This window comes from Ovis canadensis, chromosome 20 (genome assembly GCF_042477335.2).
Source record: "Ovis canadensis isolate MfBH-ARS-UI-01 breed Bighorn chromosome 20, ARS-UI_OviCan_v2, whole genome shotgun sequence".
In the NCBI taxonomy this organism is placed as follows: domain Eukaryota; kingdom Metazoa; phylum Chordata; class Mammalia; order Artiodactyla; family Bovidae; genus Ovis; species Ovis canadensis.
In genome coordinates, this window is record NC_091264.1 from 35,807,162 (window position 1) to 35,820,552 (window position 13,391).

A 13,391-nucleotide genomic window follows, 5' to 3' on the forward strand; every position below is an offset into this window, starting at 1 on the left:
TATTATTGGTGTTAAGTCAAAATGACAGACAAAGAAGATTAAGGACAAATAAGTGGATGAGAAAATCTTCCTTTATCAATATCTGGGGCCCAAGAGCTTATAACTGAAAAGTTGCACTAGAGGATCTGAAAAATAGCACCATGACTAATAATCAGAACAATTCAGAAGCAAGAGAGAAGGCATAAATGTCAACTCAAACTCCTACTCTTTATTTTCTTCAAGAGGGAACAGGGGGACAGTCAACATGGTCCAGTCTCGCTGTGCAAGACCTCTGCTGTGTCCACCCTGACTCCTTGCCTTTTGGTTTCAGTTCTAACATGGAACAGCTCCCTCTTCATTGATTGATTCACTCAAAAAATAGTTACTGAGTGCCTACTAAATATGCTTCTGATGGTGTGCTTGGTCCTGGGGGCACCCTTGGTCACCAAGAGTCACAGTTCCTGTAGCCATGAATTTTTCTGTCAGGTGGAAGAGACATGCATTAAGAAGGGAGCTCTATGAAAGAGAAGTTCCAGATTACCTGGGAATGTATAACAGAGAACACAGGCTTCCCAGGTGGCTCAGCGGTAAAGAACACTGTCAATATTCATTCGGCCAATGCAGGAGAAGCAAGAGACAAAGTTTTGATCCCTGGAGGAGGAAATGGCAGCCCACTCCAGGATTCTTGCCTGGAGAATCTCATGACAGAAGAGCCTGACAGGTTACAGTCCATAGGGTCACAAAGAGGTGGACACAACTGAAGCAGAAAGTATACACACACAGACACACACCAGAGAACGCAATTCAGTGGACGAGGTGCTGGATACTGTTGTCCTGGGGGCGGTACTGAGACCTTTCCGGCTGAGACCCAGAGAAGGGTGAGATGTGCACCTCAGAGGTTCTTGTCTTAGGTTGGATATCAGGAGGACCCCTGGCAGAGGCTAAGTGCTGGATCTGATAAATGACAGCTTGTCTTGCATCTGACGCTTTTCACTACCCCAGTACCTTATCAAGGCACATCTGTTACTGAAAGGTGTTCGATCTGGCTGCTTGCCACTCAAATGCCAATAAACCAGCCAGATTGGTGGAAAGTAAATTTTGCTTTATTTCAGATGCTGGCAACTGGAGCGGAGGGCAGACCTCTGTCCAAAGGCCAACTCCCCCCATTGACAATCAGAGGGGAAGAAATTTATAGACAGAGGGAGAGGGCTACATGCAAAAACAGCATAGTCATCTCTGGCAGACATTGTGAAATTGATCATCAATGGTCAGACCAGCATCATCTTGGTTGTGTTCAGTTCAGTTCAGTTCAGTCGCTCAGTCGTGTCCAACTCTTTGCGACCCCATGAATCGCAGCACGCCAGGCCTCCCTGTCCATCACCAACTCCACAGCTAATCTTCAGTTCCGGGGTCAGTTTGTTTCCATTTCTTTGAGGCCAGTTTTTGGAACTGCGGCAGCTTAAGTCATGGCTATAGTCTGGTCATCATGTAATTATTAATGACTTCTTCCACCTGGTGGGGGATTTCAGCATCTATAAGATAGCTCATAGGAAATGGCTCAGAATATTATCCATAGCCCTTGTGAAGGAACTAAAAGTGCTGAACTATGTTTGATGACTACACTATCATCATTTAGTTTCCTTGGAATGTTTCCCTGGACTGTTTCCCTTTGTTTCTGCATGTTCTTATTTCTCTGATTAAACTTATTCTTTGACTAAAGCTTTCCACAGACAAAAGGAGGCAGAGGACATAGATGGAGGACCATAGTGTCCTGCTGTTTCATACTCACTTCCCCTGGCCCACCTCTGAAATAGGGGCTTCCCACCACATGACTTTAGACACTTGTAATTTCTATTAATGCTTACCGAATAAGTGCTTATCTCAACAGTAATTAAATACATTTTTGTAGTGATCTTGTGCCTCCGTTAAAATGGAAACTCCACGAAAGAAGGAACAAGCTTTGTTGTTTTACTGTTTTATTCCCAGAACCGATTAGATCTGCATGGTAGAAGAACAGATATTCTTTAATTTCAGAAATAGATAATACCACCCAAATAGTTTTATGGACACTACTATATTGCATAGAAGGTGTCACTCTCTTCTAAACCATTCATGTCTTCCTTCTTGGAATCCAGCATTTGGGACTCTCCTTGGACACTTAACTCTGATTCTCTGTGGTCATTAGTTACCTTTTTATATCAACAATAAGCATAACTAAAGAGCTTCCCAGATGGCACTAGTGGTAAAGAACCTCCCCGCCAATGCAGGAGATGGTAGAGATGCGGGTTCTATCCCTGGGTCAAGAAGATCCCCTGGAGGAGGATATGGCATCCTACTCTAGTATTCTTGCCTAGAGAATCCCAAGGGCAGAGGAGCCTGGCAGGCTGCAGTCCATAGGGTCACAAAGAGTCAGACGTGACTGAAGTGATTTAGCACACATCTAAGTAAAACTAATCCTGGATCTTGGGTCTCTTGAATCCACACAGAGATTTCATTTTGTGGCAAGAATGAATCTACACAAAAGACATGGCCTGGCATTGGTAGAGAATCCACACACAAATTTAAAAAGTCAATGTCTTTGTATTGTTTCTCCCCTCCCTCCATTTAAGCCATCCTTTCATTACTTTTCTCATTCCAACATCCATCTTTGGAGAGACATAATGATTTGTAAATTTCAAAAAGTAAATAACTGGGAATTTTCTGGTTGGCCAGCAGATGGGAATCTGTGTATTCACTGCCCAGTGCCCAGGTTTGATCTCTAGTTGGGGAACTAGGATCCTACAAGCTGTGCAGTGCAATCAAATTTAAAAAAAAACAAAATAAATCACATGTCTTCAATAAAGATAGATTGGTCCTTCAGGTCCAGGTTTTGAAAAACAAGGTATCTGACCTTCAGAAGGGGGGTGAGTGGGTGATGGGAAATGAGACATGTTTATGGTGAGAACATTTTCAAAAGTGAGATTACAACAATAGTCAAGAGATGGTAGCAATCAAAGTATCCATCAAAAGTTGAATGGATAAAAAGGATGTGTAAATATGCACAACAGAGTATTATTCAGCTGTGAGAAAGAAGGAAATCCTTTCGTGCTAACATGAAGGGACATTGAGGGGTCAGAGGAGACAACGTGGCGGAGTAGGACGTGCGCTCATCTGCGAGGACTTCAAAATTACAACTTGCCGCTGAGCAACCACAGACAGGAGAATGTTGGACCCCACCAAAACCAGATATCCCATGTCCAAGGGCAAAGGAGAAGCCCCAGCAAAATGGTAGGAGGCGAGAAATCATGTCTAGAATCAAACCCCATACCCACAGAGAGGCTTGGAGGGCACGAGGAGACCCCACAGAGACTGAGTCAGACCTGCCTTTGAGTGTGTTCTGTGGAGGTCCAGGTCAACAGTGGCCTGACTCAGGGGCAGGAGCTCTGGGTGAAGCAGTTCTGCGTGTGGCATAAGACCTCTTGGAGGATGTCATCGATAACCCCACTATAGAGCTGCCAAAACTTACACAGGACTGGGGAAACAGCCTCTTGGAGGACACAAACAAAACCTTGTGTGCACCAGGACCCAGGACAAAGGAGCAGTGATCCCACAAGAGACTGACCCAAACTTGCCTATGAGTGTCCAGGAGTCTCCAACAGCAGTGTGGGTTGGTGGTGGCCTGCTATAGGGTCAGGGGCAGTGTGTGCATGGCACCTTCTGTAGGAGGTTGCCATTATCTTCAGTACCTCCACCATAGTTTGGCCTGGGTAAACAGGGAGGAAACACAGCTCCATCCATCAACAAAAAATTGGATTAAAGATTTGCTGAGCATGGCCCTGCCCATCAGAACAAGACCCAGTTTCCTCCACTGTCAGTCTCTTCCATCAGGAAGCTCCCATAAGCCTCTTATCCTTATCCCTCAGAGGGCAGATAGAATGAAAACCACAATCACAGAAAACTAGTTAAACTGATCACATGGACCACAGCCTGTTTAACTCAATGAAACTATGAGCCATGCTGTGCAGGGCCACCCAAGACGGGAGGGCCATGGTGCATAGTTCTGACAAAATGTGATCCACTGGAGAAGGGAATGGTAAACCACTTCAGTATTCTTGCCTTGAGAACCCCGTGAACAGTATGAAAAGGCAAAAAGATAAGACACTGAAAAATGAACTCCTCAGGTTGGTAGGTGCCCGATATGCTACTGGAAAAGAGTGGAGAAACAACTCCAGAAAGAATAAAGAGATGGAGCCAAAGCAAAAACACCACCCCGTTGTGGATTTGACTGGTGATGGAAGTAGTCTGATGTTATAAAGAACAATATTGCATAGGAACCTGGAATGTTAGGTCCATGAATCAAGGCAAATTGGAAGTGGTCAAACAGGAGATGGCAAGAGTGAACATTGACAGTTTAGGAATCAGTGAACTAAAATGGACTGGAATGGGGGATTTTAACTCAGATGACCATTACATCTACCACCATGGGTAAGAATCCCTTAGAAGAAATGGAGTAGCTCTCATAGCCAATGAAAGAGTCTGAAATACAATTCTTGGGTGCAGTCTCAAAAATGACAGAGTGATCTCTGTTCGCTTCCAAGGCAAACCATTCAATATCACAGTAATCCAAGTCTATGCCCCAACCAATAATGCTGAAGAAGCTGAAGTTGAACAGTTCTATGAAGACCTACAAGACCTTCTAGAACCAACATCCCAAAAAGATGTCTTTTTCATTATAGGGGATTGGAATGCAAAAGTAGGAAATCAAGAGATACCTGGAGTTAACAGGCAAGTTTGGCCTTGGAGTACAAAATGAAGCAGGGCAAAGGCTAACAAAGTTTTGCCAAGAGAATGCACTGATCATAGCAAACACCCTCTTCCAACAACACAAGAGAGGACTTTACACATGGACATCACCAGATGGTCAATATTGAAATCAGATTGATTGTATTCTGTGCAGCCAAAGATGGAGAAGCTCCATACAGTCAGCAGAAACAAGACCGGGAGCTGACTGTGGCTCAGACCATGAACTCCTTATTGCCAAATTCAGACTTAAATTGAAGAAAGTAGGGAAAACCACTAGGCCATTCAGGTATGACCTAAATGAAATCCCTTATGATTATACAGTGGAAGGGACAAACAGATTCAAGGGATTAGATCTGATTGACAGAGTGTCTGAAGAACTATGGATGGAGGTTTATGACATTGTATAGGACACAGTGATCAAGACCATCCCCCAGAAAAAGAAATGCAAAGTGGTTGTCTGAGGAGGCCTTACAAATAGCTGAGAAAAGAAAAGAAGCTAAAAGTAAAGGAGAAAGGAAAGATATATCCATCTGAATGCAGGGTTCCAAAGAATAGCAAGGAGAGATAAAAAAGCCTTCCTCAGTGATCAATGCAAAGAAATAGAGGAAGACAATGGAATGGGAAAGACTAGAAATCCCTTCAAGAAAATTATAGATGCCAACAATGGGCACAATAAAGGACAGAAATGGTATGGACCTAACAGAAGCAGAGGATATTAAGAAGAGGTGGCGAGAATACATAAAAGAACTATACAGAAAAGATCTTCATGACCCAGATAATCACGATGGTGTGATCACCCACCTAGAGCCAGACATCCTGGAGTGTGAAGTCAGGCGGGCCTTAGGAAGCATCACTACGAACAAAGCTAGTAGAGGTGATGGAATTCCAGTTGAGCTATTTCAAATCCTGAAAGATGATGCTGTGAAAGTGCTGCACTCAATATGCCAGCAAATTTGGAAAACTCAGCAGTGGCCACAGGACTGGAAAAGGTCAGTTTTCATTTCAATCCGAAAAAAGGGCAATGCCAAAGAATGCTCAAACTACTGCACAATTGCACTCATCTCACATGCTAGTAAAGTAATGCTCAAAATTCTCCAAGCCAGGCTTCAACAGTACATCAACCATGAAATTCCAGATGTTCAAGCTGGATTTAGAAAAGGCAGAGGAACCAGAGACCAAATTGCCAACATCCATTGGATCATCAAAAGAGCAAGAGAGTTCCAGAAAAATGTCTACTTCTGCTGCATTGACTATGCCAAACCTTTGACTGTGTGGATCACAACAAACTGTGGAAAATTCTGAAAGAGATGGGAATACCAGACCCCCTGACCTGCCTCCTGAGAAATCTGTATGCAGGTCAAGAAGAAACAGTTAGAACTGGACATGGAACAACAGACTGGTTCCAAATAGGGAAAGGAGTACGTCAAGGCTGTATATTGTCACCCTGCTTATTTAACTTATATTCAGAGTACATCATGAGAAATGCAGGGCTGGAAGAAGCAGAAGCTGGAATCAAGATTGCCAGGAGAAATATCAATAACCTCAGATATGCAGATGATACCACCCTTATGGCAGAAAGTGAAGAAGAACTACAGAGCCTCTTGATGAAAGAGAAAGAGGAGAGTAAAGAAGTTGACTTAAAACTGAACATTCAGAAAACTAAGATCATGGCATCCAGTCCCATCACTTCATGGCAAATAGGTGGGGAAACAATGGAAACAGTGAGAGGCTTTATTTTTGGGGACTCCAAAATCACTGCAGATTGTGATTGCACCCATGAAATTAAAAGACGCTTACTCCTTGGAAGAAAAGCTATGACCAACCTAGACAACATACTGAAAAGCAGAGACATTACTTTATCAGCAAAGGTCTATCTAGTCAAAGTTATGGTTTTTCTAGTAGTCGTATATGAATGTGAGAATTGGACTATAAAGAAAGCTGAGTGCTGAAGAACTGATGCTTTTGAACTGTGGTGTTGGAGAAGACTCTTGAAAGTCCCTTGGACTGCAAGGAGACCCAACAAGTCAATTCTAAAGGAAATCAGCCCTGAATATTCATTGGAAGGACTGATGCTGCAGCTGAAACTCCAATACTTTGGCCACCTGATGCAAAGAACTGACACACTGGAAGATCCTGATGCTGGAAAAGATCGAAGGCAGAAGGAGAAGGGGACAACAGAGAATGAGATGGTTAGATATCATTATTGACTCAATGGACATTAGTCTGAGTAAACTCCAGGAGTTGGTGATGGACAGGGAGGCCTGGCGTGCTGCAGTCCACGGGGTCACAAAGAGTCAGACACGACTGAGTGACTGAATTGAACTGAGGGTATTCTGCTTTGTGAAATAAGCCAGAGAGAGACAACTATTGCATGATATCATTATATATGGAATATTAAAGAAAGAAAAGGTCAAACTGATAGAAACAGAGAGTAGAAAAGGGATTGCCAAGGCTGGAAGCTGGTGGAAATAGAGAGAGGTTGGTAAAAAGGTAGAAACTTTTAGTGATAAGATGAATAAGATCTGAACCTCTAACATATTACATGGTGACTGTAATCGAAATCTAACATTGTATTATATAATAGAAATTTACTAAGAGAATGTAAGTTAAATGTTCTCACCAAAAAACAAACAAACAAAAAAAAACAAACCAGAGATAAATATATAAAGCAAGGAATGTGTTAATTAACTCAATGGAAGGAAATCCTTTCACAATGTATGTTAAATCACCATGATGTACACTTAAAATATCTTATAATTTTGTGTGTCAGTTATACCTCAGTAAGTCTGAAATTAAAAAATGGGATCTCATGATTGAAAAAGCATAATTATTGTGTTGACAGGATAGAATATTTAAAATCGAGATTATATTGGAAATTCTGGGAACATTTCTTTTTGGGACTGCTCTGAAATAGTCTTATTTTTTAGGAGACTTGCCTGAAATGACTGTGTTTATTGACACATACCCTTTTCTTCCCCTTTATTATACATATAATTTCTCCCCTTTGTCCGTGAAAACATATTTGAAACAGTGTTCGGTGTGGGTTAAATATTTGTTCATTGATTTAGTCCACAAGTTTTTAATGAGATTCTACTAGGAGTTGAGCAGTATAACTTCGCATGAGCTGCTGAATTTCTCTAAATCTCAGTATTCTTTTTTTAAATTTATTTCTCATTTATTTTATTTTTTGGCTCTGCTGGGTCTTCACTGCTGTGTGGCCTTTTCTCTAGTTGCGGTGAACAGGGGCTCCTCTCTAGTTTCGGTGCGAGAGCTTCTCATTGCAGTGGCATCTCTTGTTGCACAGCACAGGCTTTAGGGCGCGTGGGCTTCAGCAGCTGTGACTCCCGGGCTCTGGAGCACAGCCTCAACAGTTGTCATGCACGGGCTTAGTTGCTCCGAGGCATGTGGGAACTTCCTGGACCAGGGATCGAACCAGTGCCTCCTGCATTGGCAGGCAAATTCTCTACCACTGAGCCATAAGGGAATCCCCAATCTCAGTATTCTTATTGACAGAAAATTATTGTCGTGGAGCTGTAATGGAACAAGGCATGTGGGACACGAGACACAGTTCCAGTTGTGCGAAGACTATCTGATCCACGCTAGGATCCCATAGATGCTTAATACCAGAGAGCAAAAATCCTCGACTTTAATTTTGTAAAACTTTAGAGCTGTAAACCAGGTCAGGACAAAGCGTTAAGGTTTATGCTTTAAAAATTATATGTGAGCTTCTCTTTTTCTATTTTTGTGCTCTCCTTCAGGAAGTTATGTTAGGTAATTGAAGAGAGTGCGCTTTGATGTTTTTAAAAAAGCTAAGAAGACAATTAATAAAAAGCTCTAGGATTTAATTCTTGGTCGTAAATAGTAATCTGAGATTTTAAAATCTGGAAATAAAAAAGCAAGCATATGGTGTTTTAAAGTACAGTCAGCAAATAGCGTTATTCTAGTTTCTGATCAATATCTGGGCCCAGTAGCTGCTGCTAGGTTTTTAATCACCAATAAGTTAAGCTTCCAAAAATTACATCTCTTCTCAATAATTCAATAAAATGAGATTATTTTTTCCAAAGATATGATTGGTCCTTTCAGCAGAGGGGTGGAGAGAGCAGGAAAGTCTAGAAAATGAGTACCTTTCACTTGATACTGTTTAAAATCAGCTGAAGGGGAGAGTAACTAGTGTTTTGGAAAGAACCAATAGGAAGACATTGCAAGATCTGAGCAAACCCAGCCCGAGAAGCCCAGGGAAAGACATTTCTGTTTGGCAGGCCCTTAAATTGGTGAGTTTTAACAAGGGGGAAAAAATATGAAGAAACAAAAAATTCTAAGATGTTTGTTGGGAAAATAGGACATTTGAGTTGAATGGTTAGTTAAAGGGAATGGTAAGGATGGCCGAGGCTGACACAGAGACTGTGGTTCTTAATTCACTTGTAGGGGACGTCTCTCCTTCCTCTTTGGGGTTGTAAGAACTAGGAGCAAGTTAGAGCCGTTCTGTCTGACTCTTTATGCTGAATGCCACTGTGTAATTGATGAAGCGAACTGGATTTTTTTTTTTCCCTCTTGTTGAGTTTAGGGTGAAATCTATCAACTAATGCTTATCAACTTATGCTTAAAGGCATTGCAGAAACAGAATATTGGGTCAGGCATGCAACAAGGAAGAACAGTAGAGCAATGAGAGATTGCAGTAAAATTAGTTTCGGCTCTGTCTGAAGCCCTCCGAGTTTCCTGTCAAAGTAACTGTGTGTCTAGCCAGTTTGTTCCTCCCATTTTTCTTTAACCCTCATGTGGTATGGCTGATTTCTTCTCAAAGGAATATGAATAGATTCATTTGCTGAAGATTCTGCATGTGCTTCATGTTGGCCATTACTATTCCTGAGGGCAACGTTGTCAATAGGAATCTCAGCTACACGATCAGATGTGGAGAGTCGGATGAGCTCAGAGCCTGCAGGACGTGAATTTGGAAAGGAAGCAGGGGATTTTGTATCCCTTTTTCAAAGCCATTTTATTTTGCCCAAGGTTCTTTTTATCCTAGAGTTTAAGAACTGGGGGGAGGAAATAAAAGGTTCACTATGAGGGTATGGACAAAACTATTCCCCACTAGACAAGGGTTTGCGGACCTGGTGTCCTATCATGATGCCAGGAGGGGTCCTGAGGTTTTAGCGTCCCCTCTGGGGCTTACATTTTCCTGTATGCTCTTGAGACAATGCCTACCTTGATAATCTGCAGAGGTCTGGGCTCTTTGTTTGCTTCCTTAGGAAGAGATCCTAAGGTAGAGAGGATAGGACTACCCCAGGCAAAGAAAGAGGCAAATGTGCCTCAAGCCAGAGTTGGACAATGTTGTCTGGTACTTGTATTGAGTAGGTGGGGACTCTTGTCCTGAGAATGAGAAGTACTGAGAGCTGGGAATTAAAATAGTCATTCTTACATGAAATTTGTACTGCCTTTTGCCTGGGAAAAGTGGTTTGGAGAGAATGTGGGATAAATTAATTTCAAACTCATTACTTAGAAGTTCAGAAGTGGAGAGATAGTTGAATTGGGAATTATGTGACAGCTGACACACAAAAAGTTAAGACAAATGATTTAAGACAGTATTAAAGCAGACTTCTGTAGCTTACAATCTTCCCATTGCCTTAGATTTGTCAATTTGCTTCAAGCTGAACTGCTTGGAATAAATTGACTCGAAGGTTATTATTCTCAACAGACAACTCAGCCCCCTTTTTACATGGCTTAGGAGCTATTGAGTTGAATTGATTGCTCTCTTGCTGGTTTGGTTCTGCAGCAGAAAATATTCTTTGCTTCCTTTTCCCGCCTTCACTTCCTCTCTTTTCCTCTATCCCTGTCTTCCTTATGCTTCTTGTCTTAAGTGGGTCAAAAGAAAGACTCTTTTCTTCTCTAGCATCATATTGAACGACGACAGGAAAATCTGAAGGGTGTTATGTGCATTTCTGTTTGACAGCCAACCTCAGCTGATCACTAGTTTTCTTTGTGGCTGTGAATATTTCTCCTGTAGAGAAGGCAAGGATCTCATTAACACTTTACTAACTTATAAAGGTTACCTCTCCGGAGACCTGGATTGGGGTTATTTGAGCTCCCACATTATTATTTTTTTTTTCTTGATTGCCACTTTGTTGAAGCTCTTGCAGGGTCCTTCTTTATGCATATAGAAAACAAAAATACCATATCCTTAATACAAGGATGCCAGAATCATCCAAATTGCTTCACTAGGGTACAGATGTGGTTTACAACATATTAGTATGAGTATTATCACTGCCTGATGCACATCAAGCTTCTGCGGCTGCTGACGCAGAAAAAAAAATCGCTATGAAGAGCATGGTTTAAGCTCATTAAATTTGCAGAACACTCAGTAAGCAAGAAGAGACTCAAGAAATGGAGAGAAAATTCCCAAGGTGTCTCCTGGGTCTCAGACTTGTGGCTGACACACATTCAGGCCAGTGCTAGGCACAGATCAGGGGTAGAGATGTGAGTTGCTCCCTGTGTGTGGTGAGATTTCAGGGCTATGAGTAGAGTCTTTTGAAGAAAAATCTAACTCAGCTCCAGCGAGGCCCTCCCCCGCCCCCCGCCGCCCTTAATGACAAAGTCCCAAGGGAAGGGACTCATGAACTCAGTAGAGGCCTACCATACAGCTTGTAGTTTGTAAATGTTTATATGAATGAATGGGTATAAAATTTTCACAAATTTCACAAATAATCTGTAACAACTCCTATATTAAAATATAGATAGTACATATTACAAAAGTAACATACCCCTGATACATAATTAGAAAATGAATATATCATCAAGTGATCTCAAATAAAAAGTAGAGGAAAAATTCCTCCTAATTTCACTATGCGTAGTAACAATACTACCACAATTCATAATAAAAAAATATAACCCTTCGATATATATCTTTCTATTTTTTCTCTGACTTCCCTGGTGGCTCAGATGGTAAAGCGTCTGTCTATGATGCGGGAGACCCGGGTTCGATCCCTGGGTTGGGAAGATCCCTTGGATAAGGAAATGGCAATCCACTCCAGTACTATTGCCAGGAAAATCCCATGGACAGAGGAGTCTGGTAGGCTACAGTCCATGGGGTCGCAAAGAGTCAGACACGAATTTTCATAAGTCTTTGATAGTTTTTTTCTTCCCCACCAAATATATTGTGAACACTCTCCTATGTCAACCACGTGTGTCAACTCCAATTTTTTAGAGAAAAATTTGACAGGAAAGGATAGGGTGGGGGTGATGGCATAAGGCACTGTGGGTCTCCAGTGGGAAAGGCAGAGCCTGAGATTGAAGAGGGCAGCAGAGAGGTGAGAACAAAGCAGGCAAAGAAAATTCCACCCCCACATCTTTAGTAGTGGTCTCCCTGCTTACAATGAGGGGCCCAGGCTGGCTGGTCATTGGGGCTGAGCTATAAGGAAGTTTGATCTCTAGTTTTTGGCCTCTTACTGCAAAACTCCAGCCTAGTGAGGGGCACACATTTCTGGAATCAACGTGTGTGTGTGTGTGTGTGTGTGTGTGTGTGTGTATTTTTCATCTATAGGAATTCTTTTAAAAGTTTTTGACAAAATTCGACACTTATTTATGATAAGAACTCTCTAGAAAGTGGGCTAGAGGGAATCTGCTGCTACTGCTGCTGCTGCTAAGTCTCTTAAGTCGTGTCCGACTCTGTGCAACCCCATAGACGGCAGCCCACCAGGCTCCCCCGTCCCTGGGATTCTCCTGGCAAGAACACTGGAGTGGGTTGCCATTTCCTTCTCCAATGCATGAAAGTGAAAAGTGAAAGTGAAGTTGCTCAGTTGTGTCTGACTCTTCACGACACCAGGCTCCTCCGTCCATGGGATTTTCCAGGCAAGAGTACTGGAGTAGGGTGCCATCGCCTTTAAAGGCCATATATGGAAAACCCATGGCAAACATTATCCTCAATAATGAAAAACTGAAAGAATTTCCTCTAAGATCAAGGACAAGATGAGCGTGTCCATCTGCTTTCACCACTTTGGTTCAGCATAGTTTTGGAATTGAGGTTAAATTGAATTTAACCACAGACCTTTCGTCTTCTAGGCCTATTGTGGGTAACCTTTGAGGACAGTAGTAAAAATGGGCCAACACCCACTTGACAATGACCTAGATAAGCCTTCCATCGGACTTACAGGATTTTAAAATCCGTGCTTCCTTGCTTACATTATATCAAGCTTCATGAGAAGAAATCTGACCTCTAGAAGTTGAATATTGTCAATTCTTGCTGCTCTTCTTGCTTTGACGTCCTTTCCCTAACTCTTGGGTGCTTCTTTGTTCACTTTCTGGATATTTCATGGCCTTCCATGTTCTTTCAAGCATCACCACGCATTACCATGTTTCCATCCTCCTTTGCGCCATAATTGATGTTACCTGTATCTCACTTATTTCCAGCTCCACTGGCTGCTACTGGGTACCAAGTAACCCATTTCATAAACTCCTTGACGTTAAAGATTTCATGGATGCTGACAGAGTCACACCTTATTTTCTCAGATAATACATGTGCATACATGCGTGCTCAGTCATGTCCAACTTTTTGGGATCCCAAGGATTGTGGCCAACAATCTGTCCATGGAGTTTGCCAAGCAAGAATACTGGAGTGGGTTGCCATTTCCTACTCCAGA